The following is a 15463-nucleotide window of genomic DNA, read 5'->3' on the forward strand; positions in this document are numbered from 1 at the left end:
TTGAGAAGTAGATATGCAAAATTACAAAAATTGTTCATTCTTGTAAAGTTGTCATTGATAACTTTTGCAATTTTCTATCAAAATGAGAAATTTATTCGTTAGAGATCTTCAACCACCCAATTCAGTTAAGATAACTCTTTGAAATTCTTTATAAGTCCAATCTCAACCTTATCAAGGGGTTGGAGAAACTAGATTTTTTTTGTAGAGACTATGCAGACAACATCTTTAATAACAGTTTGTGTTTTTCAAATTCTTGGCATGTGTATAGATTATTTTCAATATAATTTGTGTTTGAGGACTTAGTATAACTTGTTTTGTGATTCTTTACATAGTTTTTTTGCTGAATTTTAGAGTTTGGAGTGGTTAGGATAATTGTTTTGGTGTTCACCAGCTTGCTGGTCTGAATAGAGTTGTTTGGACAAATGGGATTCTAGGGCCACTTCCCATCGTAGGAATTATATAGTTTCTTGGGATTTGGAAGTAGAGTCCATGTACTCCATGTACAGTAATGGAGAGTAAGAAGAAGCTGTGGGATAACCCCAATTTAGAGGAGAAGCCTTGGTAAGAACCCTAAGGATGTTTTTGCATTAAACAACAAGCAAACCCTTGAAACCCTTAATATAAGGCTAAAATTGTGCATATATTGTACGGACAAGTTGGAAAACAAAGAACTTCAAAATATTCAAGATCACTGAAAAGGGTACTTGGAATGGTAATTTTTTTGTGTGGTTCTTAAGGTATTTTTCATGATATCTTGGTTTTTGTACATTTGGAGGGCTAATCCTTGTAGCCTTTTTCCAAGCATTTGAGTGCAATTTCACTTGTGGATTGCACCTTGATAAGGGTTTTGATCTTTCTTTTGGTTTGGAATCTTGAAAAGAGACTTAAGGCATACCTAGGTGTCCATTTGATCATGTGGGAAGGTCCAATGTGCATCACGGTTAAGTGTGTTGAAGGAAGTGATGTGTAAGCTTGTACTATCCAATTAATGTGCACTAGTTCAAGGAGTAGGATCTATTAGCTAGGATCCTTATAGGAAATAAGGTGTGTAGAAGTCATATTGGTTCAAGTGAATTACCTAGTGGAGACCCTGAAGAGCTTGGGGTTTGAGAGCAAGATTGGTTGTCACATCACAAATAGAAAGCACAAAAGATAACCAATCAAAAACTCAAGGGTTACAGCAAGAAAACCATAATAATCACCTTAGTTCTATACAACCAACTAGAAAGAATCAAAATATAACAATCAAGAACTCAAAGGTTATAACAAGAAAGTCACACCATTCACCTCAGTGCTACAAAAGCAACTGGAAAGCACTAGCAAATAATTGATCAAAACTCATCATAGAAATACGTGAATACATCACCATTGTCAGGAATAAGAGATTGTGACCAAAACATCATTACAAAACAAAACTTCTCAAGCCTTTGGTAAACATAATGACTGGTCAACTTACTAAGTCAAACCTGAAACCAACACCATTAACTATACATCACATCAAGTATACAACAAATGTAGTTTCACAAATTGTTTGGTTTTGAAAACATAAGATTTCGATTTACAAATAGGGTTACAGTTTTCTATTTTTCTAGTGTCAGATTTGTTAGGGTTTCTGAGTTCATAAGAAACTTAGTAGATTAAAAAGTCTATTAAAATTCATTAAAATATAAAACCTCATATTTTATATATAAATGATTTACCATTTAACAACTTCGAATTTTATTAAAAATCTCTCAAATTTCAATTTAAAATTCAATAATAACTATATAACCAAAATCTTTAAATAAATTATTATTAAAATTAAATAATAATTATTACATTATTATAATAATAACTGCTGAATTATTAATAAAATTATATTTATTTATTTATTAATAGCAATAATTACTAAAACTAATAATATAATAATAATTAATAATATTGTTATTAAATTTATTTTAAAAACTATATAATAAAATTTAATTTATTTAAAACTAAATAAAATAATAAAAATCAATCCTATTGGTGGGGCCCGCAATCATAGCCCTTGGGCTCAGGCGGCCCTTCTCCAAAAGTGAGACAGTTGCTCAAGCAGTCATGCGTTGTTGTAAGTAGTTGCAAGCTACTTATCAGTCACAGGTTGCTTAGTAGTTGCACGTTGCTTGGCAACCTTGCTGCTCAATGTTGTTAGAAGAGATGTGGGGGGGGGGGGTTAATGGCCCACTTCCCCGTTATGATATTAAATTTCTTTTAATAACATATTTTGTTTTTTCTTTAAACAACCAAGAACCCCAATTTTATTTAATATTATTACCACAATACTAATTTATTACTGTGGTAATTAATATATTTTTTATAAACATTTCTAATTTAGATCTGATAGGGTAAATAATTACAACCGATCAAATTCATTAAAATAAATTCCTAACTTTCTTTTTCAAATCCCCATCCCAATTTTATTCAATCAAATTATAGATCTCCAAATTTATCAAACAAGGGTTTCCAAACTCAAATTCTTTCACATAAGTTTTCAAAATGAAGAACAATAATTTCACAAACAAGGGTTTCAACCCGAATTAAATTTTGAATACATATCCACAACAAACACGAAGAAGATAGAGAGATTTTGAAGGAGAAATAATGGCACAAAACTCATGAGAGCCTACATTGATTTGATGCTAACCGATCAAATACTCAGAGATCGCAAGAAAATTCCCATCCTTTCAAAAGTCTTCTTTGTCAGAAGTGACTCATCCAAACCTATGTGTGGATAAATGAGCTCTGATCTCTTAATAAAGAGATTTATCCCTTTAGGTTTTTGGTTTTGCAATCATGCAAAACCTTTTCCTTTATTATTTTATTTTATTTCAATTTCATGTGCAAACATTTTTGCATTTTAATTAAAATAAACTTTATTAAATTTATTCTTTCTCTCTTTTATTAAACCATAAGATGTCTTTAATTAAATATTTATTAATTTAACTAATAATAATATTTAGTGTTTATTATAAAAATGAAACTCCTAAATAATTCATTATTAAATTAAATAAATATAATTATGCCATAATTAGAACTTTAATTAAATTTGTAAGTTTAATTATTTTATTTAATTAATTTCTAAGTTAATTAAATATAACTAAATATTGATTTTTCTTCATAAATTTTTCATTAAATTAAATCATTTAATATTCTCTTAATTTGATTTAATTATAATTGAAAATCACAACAGATCCACAAAACAAATAAGAAAACCCATCATAAAGGATAGAGTACTAAGTCAAACTCAAAGGTCAAATCACAAATTCAAGTCACCTAACAAATTCAAAAGGGTAAATAACTCAGATACGTGTCCTACTTTCTAGGACAATTGGCTTAGGTTTAGGATTTGGACTTAAGAATTATCTCTACTCTTAACCACTGAGGTTTTGTGATAGGTCATGCTCGTCTTAGAAATTTAGGGAAGTTGATGCTCAGTACTTGCAATCTACATAAAATTTGAGCATGTACATATACATATAAATCTAAACTAAATAGGCAATGGTAGGAAGTGGTATATCATGTAGATCTCGACTAGCAGGTGACTATAACTCCCTCCCTCAACCACATCAAAAATGTCAAACATAAAGTAAAGCATACAAGTACACCATACACATGCAAGTATAGGGTAAGTAACCATAGAACTGCATATAAATCATCCATCTAAGTATCATCATGAAATAACTAAAATCACTATATGAACATACATATATCATCATCAAAATAACCATGAACGCATGAAATAACCAAGTTCAAGTAGCTCATCACATAAATTATTTGAGTATGAAATAACATCCAAATCAAATTTGGTAACCAAGTAACACTACTCTCAAAATATAACCATAAAACTAGCCTAACAGAGTCTAGCAATCCAACATAAAAAGTAAACTAGGGATAGGAATTACATCCATCCCCATAGACTAAGGTTTACTCCTGGAAGCCTAAAAGAAAGATGAAACTAAAACACTCATTGTGCGAGTCCCATTGGACCCTTTCCCCATGTAGGAGGATAAGACTCCATTGAAAAGACCCTATGCAATCTACCCATATCTCCAACCGTGGGTTCTAGAGTTGTAGGTTTATGATCCAAGAATTGTGGCTTCTATTGAGGAAAATGAGATGACTTGTGTCTATGTTGTCTACATGAAAAACATTCTCCATCAAAACTCCTCTGCACTCTAGGTGCGCTAGACTACTAAAACTACCTCCACTACCAAAAGAATGAGTACTCTATGGTGACAGGTCATACTACTTGCACTTATTGTGCTGAGAGTACCAAGAATCCCTAGAGTGTGAACCACCGTCACTACTCTGTGCTTAAGGATAGGATCCTTCCTATTGTTGTTGTTGATTGCCTCTAGAGGAAGGAGGCTTCATACAACTACTTGATCCCTAATTATCTTTGGACCCTGATGATGCAGATGCTCCCACAAAACCACCATATCCTTAAGTAATGCTCTGCTCTACAAGGATAGCCTAATGTACCACATCCTTGAGGGTTTTAAGTTGGAAAACCTTTACAACCCCAATGAGATGGTTGTTCAAGCCCCAAATGAAGTGTAGAACCATCAACAGTGAACTATCATTGGTCCCAACATAAGGCATAATCTCATAGAATTTATGTTAATACTCTACCACAGTCATAGTATACTATCTTAGATCATGAAACTCATCGGCCCTCAATTGGTGCCATTCCTCTAGTAGGAAGCGATCAAAAAGAATTTTGAGAAATAACTCCCATGTTACAATGTTCATATTCATACCCATTTTCTTCTCTTCAATATTCCACCATGGAGCCCCAAAGAGTTTCAGGTGGGTGATGGAAAACCTCTCTTTGACATTAGAGTCAAAGTCATGCATCACAAAACATCTATCTAAAGAAATTAACCACTACTCTATCATATACCATCTACAAACCCTAATGAAAGGTTTGATCTTGGACCTATGTAGTTCCTTCATCTGAGTGGCCTTAGCTGACCTCCGTTTGTCATCGTCGAGGTCTCCCTAAGGACTCCTGGACCTCCACCTCTCCTCATTCCTAGCATGATGTGAATCCTCCTGATCAACACCCCTAGGAGGAGGTAGGTCTTCCAAAATAGTCCTCATCGTCTATCTCAAATTAACCCCCTTTGAGTTGGCATGCTCTTCTCTATGGTTCTCTTCCCTATTTTCCTTCTGAATAGGGCTCTCTCAATGAGTTCCAGGAGGACTATCATTCCTATCTCTCTCACAACCTTTAACAACTGATCTAGTCTTAGACATCATCCTCCTACAACACCCAAGAAAGAACAAAAAAACAATCACAAAGTCAACAAAGGCATACTGCCATAAAGCACAATCATAAGAAAATATGTTTGAAATCCAACTTAAGAGATATATACAAGTTTTTCCTTTTTATATGTTTCAAGTATTCAAGTCTAAAGTTTCCAAGTGTTCAAGTTGTAATAAATACATATAATTGTTTAAGTTTCATTTTAATTTTAATAAATGTCATCTAGTGGCATTACAATATGCCCAAAGCTCCCAATGTAGAAACTCGGGCTTTGATACCAGATGTAATGCCCTGCCAAGGAACCCAAAAGAAATTGACCTAAAGTTTCACTAAGTTTTTCAAACATTTTTTTTTTAGATAATAATGACAACAGATAATATAGTGGAAGCAATAACTCAAAAACATACAAACAATCTATAAACATATTACATCTCTAAAGGATCCCATGACGTTGAATCACACACACACACACACACACACACACACACACACACACACATATAATTTTAAGTAATACTAAATCTAATACAAACAAATCCACATCATAGAATAATTACAATTAAAAATCTATTTAAATAATATAAAGTTATATAGGATGCCATTTGGCATAATCAGAATGCATAATCATCCACTATACAAGTCACAAGGTATAAATCGCTCAAAAAATATACATCATGAATAAAATAAATCATCTCATTAGATCTCTAATAATCAAATATAGTACAATAGAATATAACTATCCATCAAAATCATAAAATCAAAGTGAAAGGAATAATTGCACATGAACATCCAACAATGACATTCAGTTGTTGGATCCCAATAGTATAAGAAACACTACCACCCGAACTCATGGAACCTAAATGGCACACTCCCACCATGTTGAGGAGTTAGTCTCAAGTCCCAAATGGACATAAATCCCAAAGTCACAACCAATATCTAGGTCAAAGAAATACCTGATAGCAATCTATCTCAAAGGTACAAAGACACAACTAACATCTAAAACCAAAGGCAAGAAATACATTTAGGAAATCTACTATGTAAGTGGGCAAGGGGCATCACATGAGCCAACTCTAAGGTTATCTCATTGGCCACTCTAGAATATGGCCCCCAAGTGTCTCTATGCAGCATTAGTATCCTTTCGTACTAACAAAGTATACTAACAAAGCAAGGTTGCAACCAAGCATCCTCTTTACTCCCATCCTAGCATGTACTAGCACTCAAGGCATGGGTAAGGAAAAACACTAACATCTTATTAATTCATTTTAAACCCATTTAATGAAATGTTATCACTTGTTAGAACAACTTACAATGGGTTACCTAGGCAACCTCTTTAGGGCTTTGACCTTCATTGCAAGCCACTTCCCAACATTCACATGGGTTACCTACCCTATGTTCATGAAAAGAATAACTCATAAAAAATTACAATTTTCACCTCAGCCCTTTACGAGCAACTAGAAAGCACTTAAAGACAAATCACAATATTCACCTCAATCTTGTGTAAGCAACTAGAAAGCACCAAAGATAACCAATCAAAAACTCAAAGGTTACAGCAAGAAAACTATATTAATCACCTCAATTCTATACAAGCAATTGGAAAGCATCAAAAGATGATAGATTGAGAACTCAAAGGTTATAACAACAAAGTCACACCATTCACCTCAATTCTACACAAGCAACTAGAAAGCACTAGCAAATAACTGATCAAAACTCATCATAGAAATATGTGAATACATCACTATGGTCGGGAATAAAAAATTGTGACCAAAATATCATCACAAAACAAAATTCCCCAAGACTCTGGTAAACATCTTGACTGGTCAACGTACTAAGTCAAACCTGAAACCAACACTAGTAACCATACATCACATCAAGTATACAACAAAAGTAGTTTCGTAAATTGTTTGATTTTTTGAAAACATATGATTTCAATTTACAAATAGGGTTATAGTTTTCCATTTTTCTAGTGTCAAATTTGTTAGGATTTCCAAGTTCACAAGAATCCCAATAGATTCAACAATCTATTAAAGGTCATTAAAATATAAAACCTCATGTTGTGTGTGTGCGTGTGTGTGTGTGTGTATGTACATGTACATGTATATGTATGTATGTATGTATGTATGTATGATTTACCATTTAACAACTCTAAACCTTATTATCAAAATTAAATAAATTATTATCAAAATTAAATTAAATTCAATGATAACTATATAACCAAAAACTTTAAATAAATTATTATCAAAATTAAATAATAATTATTACATTATTATAATAATAACAATTGAATTATTAATAAAATTATATTTATTTATTTATTAATAACAATAATTACTAAAACTAATAAATTAACAATAATTAATAATAATAATAATGTTAAATATACTAAAAGAAACTATATAATAAATTTTAATTTATTTAAAACTAAAGAAAATAATAATAAAAAGAAAATTTTTTTGGTGGGGCCCACAATCACAGCCCTTGGGCTCACACGGCCATTCTCCCAAAGGGAGACTACGGCTCAAGCAGTCATGTGCTATTGTAAGCAATTGCAAGCTACTTAGCAACTTTGATCTGCTTGCAGTAGTTGCACGCTGCTTGGCAGCCTCGCTACTTGACAGTTTTAGGGTAAGGTCCCATGGGCACCCGCTTGCTTAAAAATAGAGTGGGCACCGCCGAGTTTTTTTAGGAACTATTAAATGGAAGTAGTCTCATGAATTTTTAATGTGAATCCGCTTTAAACAATTAGCTCCTACAAACAACGAAGCAAATGAAATATTAAATATGAAAATTGTATTTCTTCATAATTTTGGTGAGATGAATTGGTTTTTGGTGGGAAAATGAAAATAGATTATTGACAAGTGGCAAAATTTTCTCCTAAACTGGTGGGGCTAATTCTAGCTCCACCCCTTTTTCATCCACTCAAAATGAAAAAAGCTAAAAAGTAGGGGCTCCTATAAAATAGGAAAAGATTCTAATTAAAGCTTTAGCCCCCACCAAAAAATGCATGGGACCTCTAGTTCCCAAAAAATAGAGCCCAAGCCCCCTCCATGGGACCGCTGCCTTAGATGAGATTTGGGGGGTGGGGTGGGGGTAATGGCCCACTTCCCCATTTCAATATTAAAATTTTTTTTTATAATAAATTTCTTTTTTTTCTTTAAACAACCAAGAACCCCAATTTTATTTAATATTATTACCACAGTAATAATTTATTACTATGGTAATTAATATTATATTTTTTATAAACATTTCTAATTTAGATCTGATAGGGTAAATAAACAACCCACCAAATCTGTTAAAATAAAATCCTGACTTTATTTTCCAAATCCCCATCCCAGTTTTAATCAATCAAATTACGAATATCCAAATCTATGAAACAAGGATTTCTAAACTCAAATTCTTTCAAAGATGCTTTCAAAACAAAGAACAATAATTTCATAAACAATGGTTTTAACCCAAATTAAATTATGAATATAGATCCACAACAAACACAAAGAAGACAGAGATTTTGAAAGAAAAATTATTCTGCAAAACTCACAAGAGCCTACCTTGATCTGATGCTAACCGATCAAACGCTTAGAGCTCGCAAGAAAATTATCATCCTTTCGAAAATCCTCTTTCTCATAAATTGGCTCCTCCAAACCTATGTGTGGAGAAATGAGCTTTGATTTCCTAATAAAGAACTTTCTCCCTTTAGGGTTTCAGTTTTCAAATCACAGAAAACTTTTTTCTTTATTATTTTATTTTATTTTAATTTCATGTGCAAACTTTTTTGCATTTTAATTAAAATAAACTTTAGTAAATTTATTCTTTCTCTCTTTTATCAAATCGTAAGATGTCTTTAATAAAATATTTATTAATTTAACTAAAATAATATTTAGAGTTTATTATAAAAATGAAACTCCTAAATAATTTATTATTAAATTAAATAAATGTAATTATGCCAAAATTAGAACTTTAATTAAATATTTAAATTTAATTATTTTATTTAATCAATTTCTCAATTAATTAAATATAATTAAATATTAATTTTTCTTTATAAATTTTTCATTAAATTAAATCAGTTAATGTTCTTTTAATATGATTTAATTATAACTAAAAATTGTAACAAACCCACAAAACCAAACAAGAAAATCTATCATAAGGATAGAGTACTAAGTCAAACTCAAAGTTCAAAATCACAAATTCAGGTCACTTGACAAATTCAAAAGGGTAAATTATTTAGATACTTGTCCTACTTTGTAGGATAATTGGCTTCAATTTAGGATTTGGACTCAAGAATTATCTCCCCTCTGAACCATTGAGATGTTGTGATAAGGCATGCTCATCCTAGCAATTTCGAGAAGTTGATGTATTGTACCTACAATCTACATAAAATTTGAACATGTACATATACATATAAATCTAAACTAAATAGGAAATGGATGAAAGTGGTACATTGTGTAGATCCTGACTAGTAGGTGACTACAACTCCTTCCCTCAACCACATCGGAAATGGCAAACATAAAGTAAAACATACAAGTACACCATACACATGCAAGTATGGGGTAAGTAACCATAGTACTACATATAAATAATTCATCTAACTATCATCATGAAATAATTGAAATCACTATATGAACATGCATATATCATCATCAAAATAATTATGGACATGTGAAACAACTGAGTATCAAGTAGCTCATCGCATAAATCAATTAAGTATGAAATAGCATCCAAATCAAATCTGGTAACCAAGTAATGCCAATCACAAAACATAACCATAAAAATGGCCTAAAAGAATATGGCAATCCAACATGAAAAGTAAACTAGGTGTAGGCATTACATGTGCAAAGGTGCAAATAGTAGTGTTGTGGCTCTCAAATGAACCTAGCTATGCAACTCTTGCAAGGTGCATCATAAAATGAGATATTCAAATAAGGGAGAATGAGAGCTAGCATCCAAGAATCAATATACAAATGTAATGCAACATGAAATCTAAATGATGAATGTAAATGCAAGCTAAACTAACAAAAATTAAAGTATTACAAGGCCTCCCGGTTAAACTATGAGTTAAGCTAGAGCATAAAGAAAGCTAAGCTACATGTAAGTAAGCCATGATGCAAATATGTAGAATGCAAGTGTGTGAATGCAAATGCAATAATTCCCCAAGTTCTCTAAAGCTTCAAAGCACCTATAAATCCTATAGCATAACATTAGCATGAGAGTGTAAAATGGAGAATGAGGAGAGAACCCTATCTTTTAAATAAAAATTTGTGGTTGAGATTAAGAGGCAATAGAAGTCTAATCAAGGGTGGAGAATGCATCTTGAGTTATCCATGAGCATGAAAATCTCACCTAATCAAGATCAGTGGTGGAATTCAAAAGGGTGAGAGATGTGTGGAGTAGAATGAATATTCCACCTACCTTGGAAAGTGTGCACCTCATGTGAGATAAAAATGTCTTTTCCTCATATTTTTAAAATAGGAATAATGATTTATGTGTGCACACTTAGGATAAGTGAGAAGTGGGCATTTTTATTTAATCAAAAGGGAGAAAGTTTTTTTAATTAAATAGAAAACTTAGGCTAAAGTGGTCAAACAATAAGTTATAATTGAATATATAATTTTTTGAGGATTTGATCAAAGATAAGAAATGAATGAATTAAGCAAAAATGCTAGAAAAGGGATTCATAGTCTAGATGACCATTTTTGGGTGATTACATTTTACCATCTTTCACTAATGTGTGATCGATCTGGGAACACATTAGGTCAAAGAATGAAGAATCCAATCAAGCACCAGATAAGAAAAATTTGACTTTGAAGAATGAAGCATAGAGAGATAGAAAATCCTAAATGTATATCTTGTTAGCGGCGGGACTGAACATTAGGAGAGAGACAAATAGTATCAATACTTGAGATGAGCACCATAATTTCATGCCAAGTAGCCAAAGAAAGAAAAATATTTAATATCAAATGGAAAGGTCAAGCATACGCTCCTGAGAGCATAGATAGCCATAGCAGAAAAATAATTTGTAGCAATGATGGAGTATTCATGACCCCTCAGGATTAAAATTGAAACGAGATAGAGGAGATGCATAAATGAGCTAGATCTAGATAAAATTATGATAATTTAAATTCCAAGAGGATAGATAAGAAACTACGATGAAAGATTGACCACCAAGCAGTGACGATATACCCTAGTTTGACTAGATTTGACCAGAAAGATAAAGCATAAGAATAAGGTCAAAGTGAGAGTAATCGTGAAATGAAATTAAATGGAATGGACAAGAAGAGAAGAAGAGAGTAGAGATCATGAAGAAAATATGAATTCTCCACCAAGATTTGAAGATCAAGCCTCAAAAATTCAGCTAATTGTAGAGAAGAAGGAAGAATTTTAAAACATAATTTTGACCATCAAGATGAACCTAGATTTTTATCTCGAAAATGGATCCAAGATTTCTAAATTAGGTAGGGGTGAAATTTTTGTGCAAATTCAACAAGTTAAAAAATTAAGACAAAATAAGGTCAAAAGGTTATATAAGGGACCCAAAAGGGTAGAGAGATGTGATTGAAAGATTAACCTCTTGTGTTGATAGGATAACAAAGAGGCAAGTGAAAGCTAAGAGGAGAAGACAAGATATGATTGAGAAGAATCAAGAGGATGCATGAAGTTAGCTAACTCATCCATGAAAGATGAAGAAAACTCTCTCAACATTCAATCATGCAAAGCTAAACTAAAATGAAACCCTAAAATGCAAGCTAGTATGCAAAGGTGCAATTGCAAGGGTTATATAAGTAGGTCCTATTTTTTTATCATCAAGCCTTATTAGGGACATCGAAAGATTATAAAATTTTCACTTGTATAACCATGAAGATATGAATATGATCTATATTGGATAGGTGTGTGGGAACCCAACCTATGCATCAAAGATATACAGGTCAAGATGACTAGTGTAGTCAAATTCCCTAAGTTTAGCATAGCAAGATTATGCTCGCATTGAGACACAAAATGTGGAGATGGAAATAACCATGCACTTGCAAAAAATATTCAAGGATGACACCTTAAAGATCCTAAGTGCCAAGTAGGACAAGCAAAATTCTCAAGTCAATCAACAAAGAAATCATCATAAACCTAAGAGTCTTTGTAAACTTTTAATAGGGCAGACCTTTCACAGGGTAGATCATGTTTCATGATCAAACATTGTAACCTTCATTGGATACACTTTATTACTGTAGTAGTAAAGATTTGTGGGTGTCATCCACATCCCATTTTTATCTTCTCAATGGAGGATTTCTAGCTAATCATATCTTGTGTCATACAAGTGTGAATGTGTACTTGTTTACATACTTTAGATGTATATGCTTTATAAGATATTTTAGTTTACTTATTAAATTGTGAGATGGATGTAAGGTGAATGTTTTTATGGGTAATAGTTTGAAGTATTGATTCATGCCCCCCCCCCCCCCCCCCCCCCGCCCCTCAAAATTTACCTTTCCTAATGCAATTCCAACAATTGGTATCAAAGCTAAAACCTCTAAAAGTAAAGCTTTGCAGCTTTGAGGTAAGATCTTGGAAATAGAAGTCTACAAGTTGGCAAATATTATTGAGAACCAAGAAATTGAAATACAACTCATTCTACATCATTTGAATGAAGAAAGAGAAGATCTAAAGAAATCATTGAGAAGAATGAAGGAAATTTCTATTGAGGAGAATGCCACACAATACCAAGAGATGGACAATACTAAACTATTTGCAAATGGAAACTCCAATGAATTTGATGTAGTAGTTGTAGATCTAATGGAAAAGAACATAATCCTAGTTGAAGAGATTAGAAATCTAAAGATAGAGCAAGAATCACAAGCCATATTACTATGTGAGGTGACCAAATAGAAAACAAATCTATGGAAGAAAAAGTCATGATTGAAAATGACAAAAGAGTTTTGACTAGAAGATTGGAAGAAAAATCATCAGAGATAAATATGATTGCTCACATGCAACTAGAAACAATGAATCAAGTAATGATTGCTAATCATGAAATAAATAGTAAAGACATTGAGATCACAACACTAAAGGTGATGAATGAACAATTGAGCAATGATCTGAAAGGGGAAAAGGAGCTTTTTGAAAGTTTCAATAAACTTAGTAAAGCCATCAAGTACTTTAAACAATTGATGAGATCCCCTAGATTTAAAAATGATACATCTAGATTGGGATACACTAGTACTAAAGAAGGAGAATCATCCAAAAGTGGTGAAGAAAGAAGTAACAAAAGTAAAAACTCCAAACCTACTTGTCATAATTGTGGTAAGATAGATCATACTACTAAAGTTTGCAGGAGCATGACTGTAACTTTGAATGATAAGCCAAAGAACATGGGTCATTGCCATAAGTGCAACAAACTAGGTCATCAAACACATGAATGTAGAACCAAGACCATGCACACTCAAAGATTTGAATGATACTACTATAACTGTCAGAAGTATGGACATAGAGATTTTAAGTGCAGATCCAAACCCAAATGGACATCAAACAAGTAGACAAAGGTAAAGAAAAATGGAAACTCTTATAATTGGGATTATAATACAAGGTATAGTTGTCACTACTATCAAGATTATGGACATATTCTTGAGAATTGTATTAGAACACATTTTAGAAGTGATTACAAAAGATGGTTGAGTCAAACCACATGTTTTAGTTGTTTGAAGACTAGGCACATAAGCAGATGTTATCCAACAAGGTCAAAGGCACCAAGTTTTGCATTCAACAAAGGAAAAGTAAAGGAAAATTTTGAGAATTCCAAAGCTGAGGTCAATAAAACATGGAGGAGAAAGGAAGATTGCAGCACATCAAGTGTAGATGGGATCACTTCACCCAATGGGTCAGGTGACCACACCTCATCAAATTAAGCAATCAAGAGGTATGTGAGACTAATATTTAAAAGGATATACTATACATTAGTTCCAAGGATTTTATTTTGAAAATATTACATATGCATGAATAAAGATGCAAAGTGTTGTTAGAAATCAAGAATAAATCTTTAAGTTTTGTCAGTTTTCATGTTACTGATGAGCATGAAAAGTTTCACTATGGTTGTTTAGTGAAATGTTAGTGGATGCTAAGCTAGAAAAGGTTGTTGATTGAGCTCATAGAAGCATATGGAAAAACACATTGATACCAAGTGAGCCAAAAATTCAATTAAAGCCAATCTTACAGCTATGTAAGCACTTAGCATTAAATGCAATATTTTAAGGGCTATTTCATCAATTTTTTCTCATTTAACATCATTCAAATTTGAAGAAGAGAATGAAGAGATAAAGATGATATGGAGAATTTGATCTAAGTATTTGCAATATATTTGAAAGGTTGTTCGACACCATTCCAGCAGGATTCACAAGGTATTTATCGAGTGTCGAGCTACATAGTTTTAGATTTCACAAACCCTAGTTTCATGTAATGGCATCTAGTTCTTCAAAAGCCAAAGGTGTAGAGGGCAAAGAGGTTTTAAATTTGTAATTTAAAAATAATGAAATCAAACAACCTAATTTTAGGGCTATTCCAGATATAGCTTACAAACAAGATCCCTTCGGTGCGTTATCCATGATACCACTAAAAGTTTTGATAATTCAAGATGTAAGAAACTATTATACATGAAAAATTTGAAGCATTGGTGATATGGAAATTAGGGAAACATATGGAAAACTATGTGAGAATGATGTGTTGAAGGAAGAGTTTAAAATTTTTGAGAAGAAAGGGTTTACTCGTGCCCTAAGTTTCCCCAACATATTCAAGATAGAGTGGATAAAAGTTATTTTGAGTAGAATTCATGACAACTCTGTATGGCTAGAAAATGGGCTAGTAAAGTCACTCAGAAGATTATTCGTAGAGTGTCAGGGTATCCAACCCTAGATTGGCCTAAGACAATGAGAAGTGAATCTAAGGAAATAATTGAAAAGAACATAGGGGTTGTATGGAATAAAAGAGGAATGGAAATTGATACTATCACAAATCCCCTAATAGTTTTTACAGTGAGGGTAATAGCACACAAGTTTTATCAATCTAGCAAATTAAACAGTGTACCTTCCATTGCAGTTGATATGGGTTATAAAATAGTGAAGAAAGATCATACTTATGATCTTGCCAAGTTGCAGTTGCAAAAATTGATTGAGAATTTGGGAGCTACAAGGAAGACCAAAAGTGCAC

This window comes from Cupressus sempervirens, chromosome 2, assembly GCF_028749045.1.
Source record: "Cupressus sempervirens isolate cs-2001-9-10 chromosome 2, ASM2874904v1, whole genome shotgun sequence".
In the NCBI taxonomy this organism is placed as follows: Eukaryota; Viridiplantae; Streptophyta; class Pinopsida; order Cupressales; family Cupressaceae; genus Cupressus; species Cupressus sempervirens.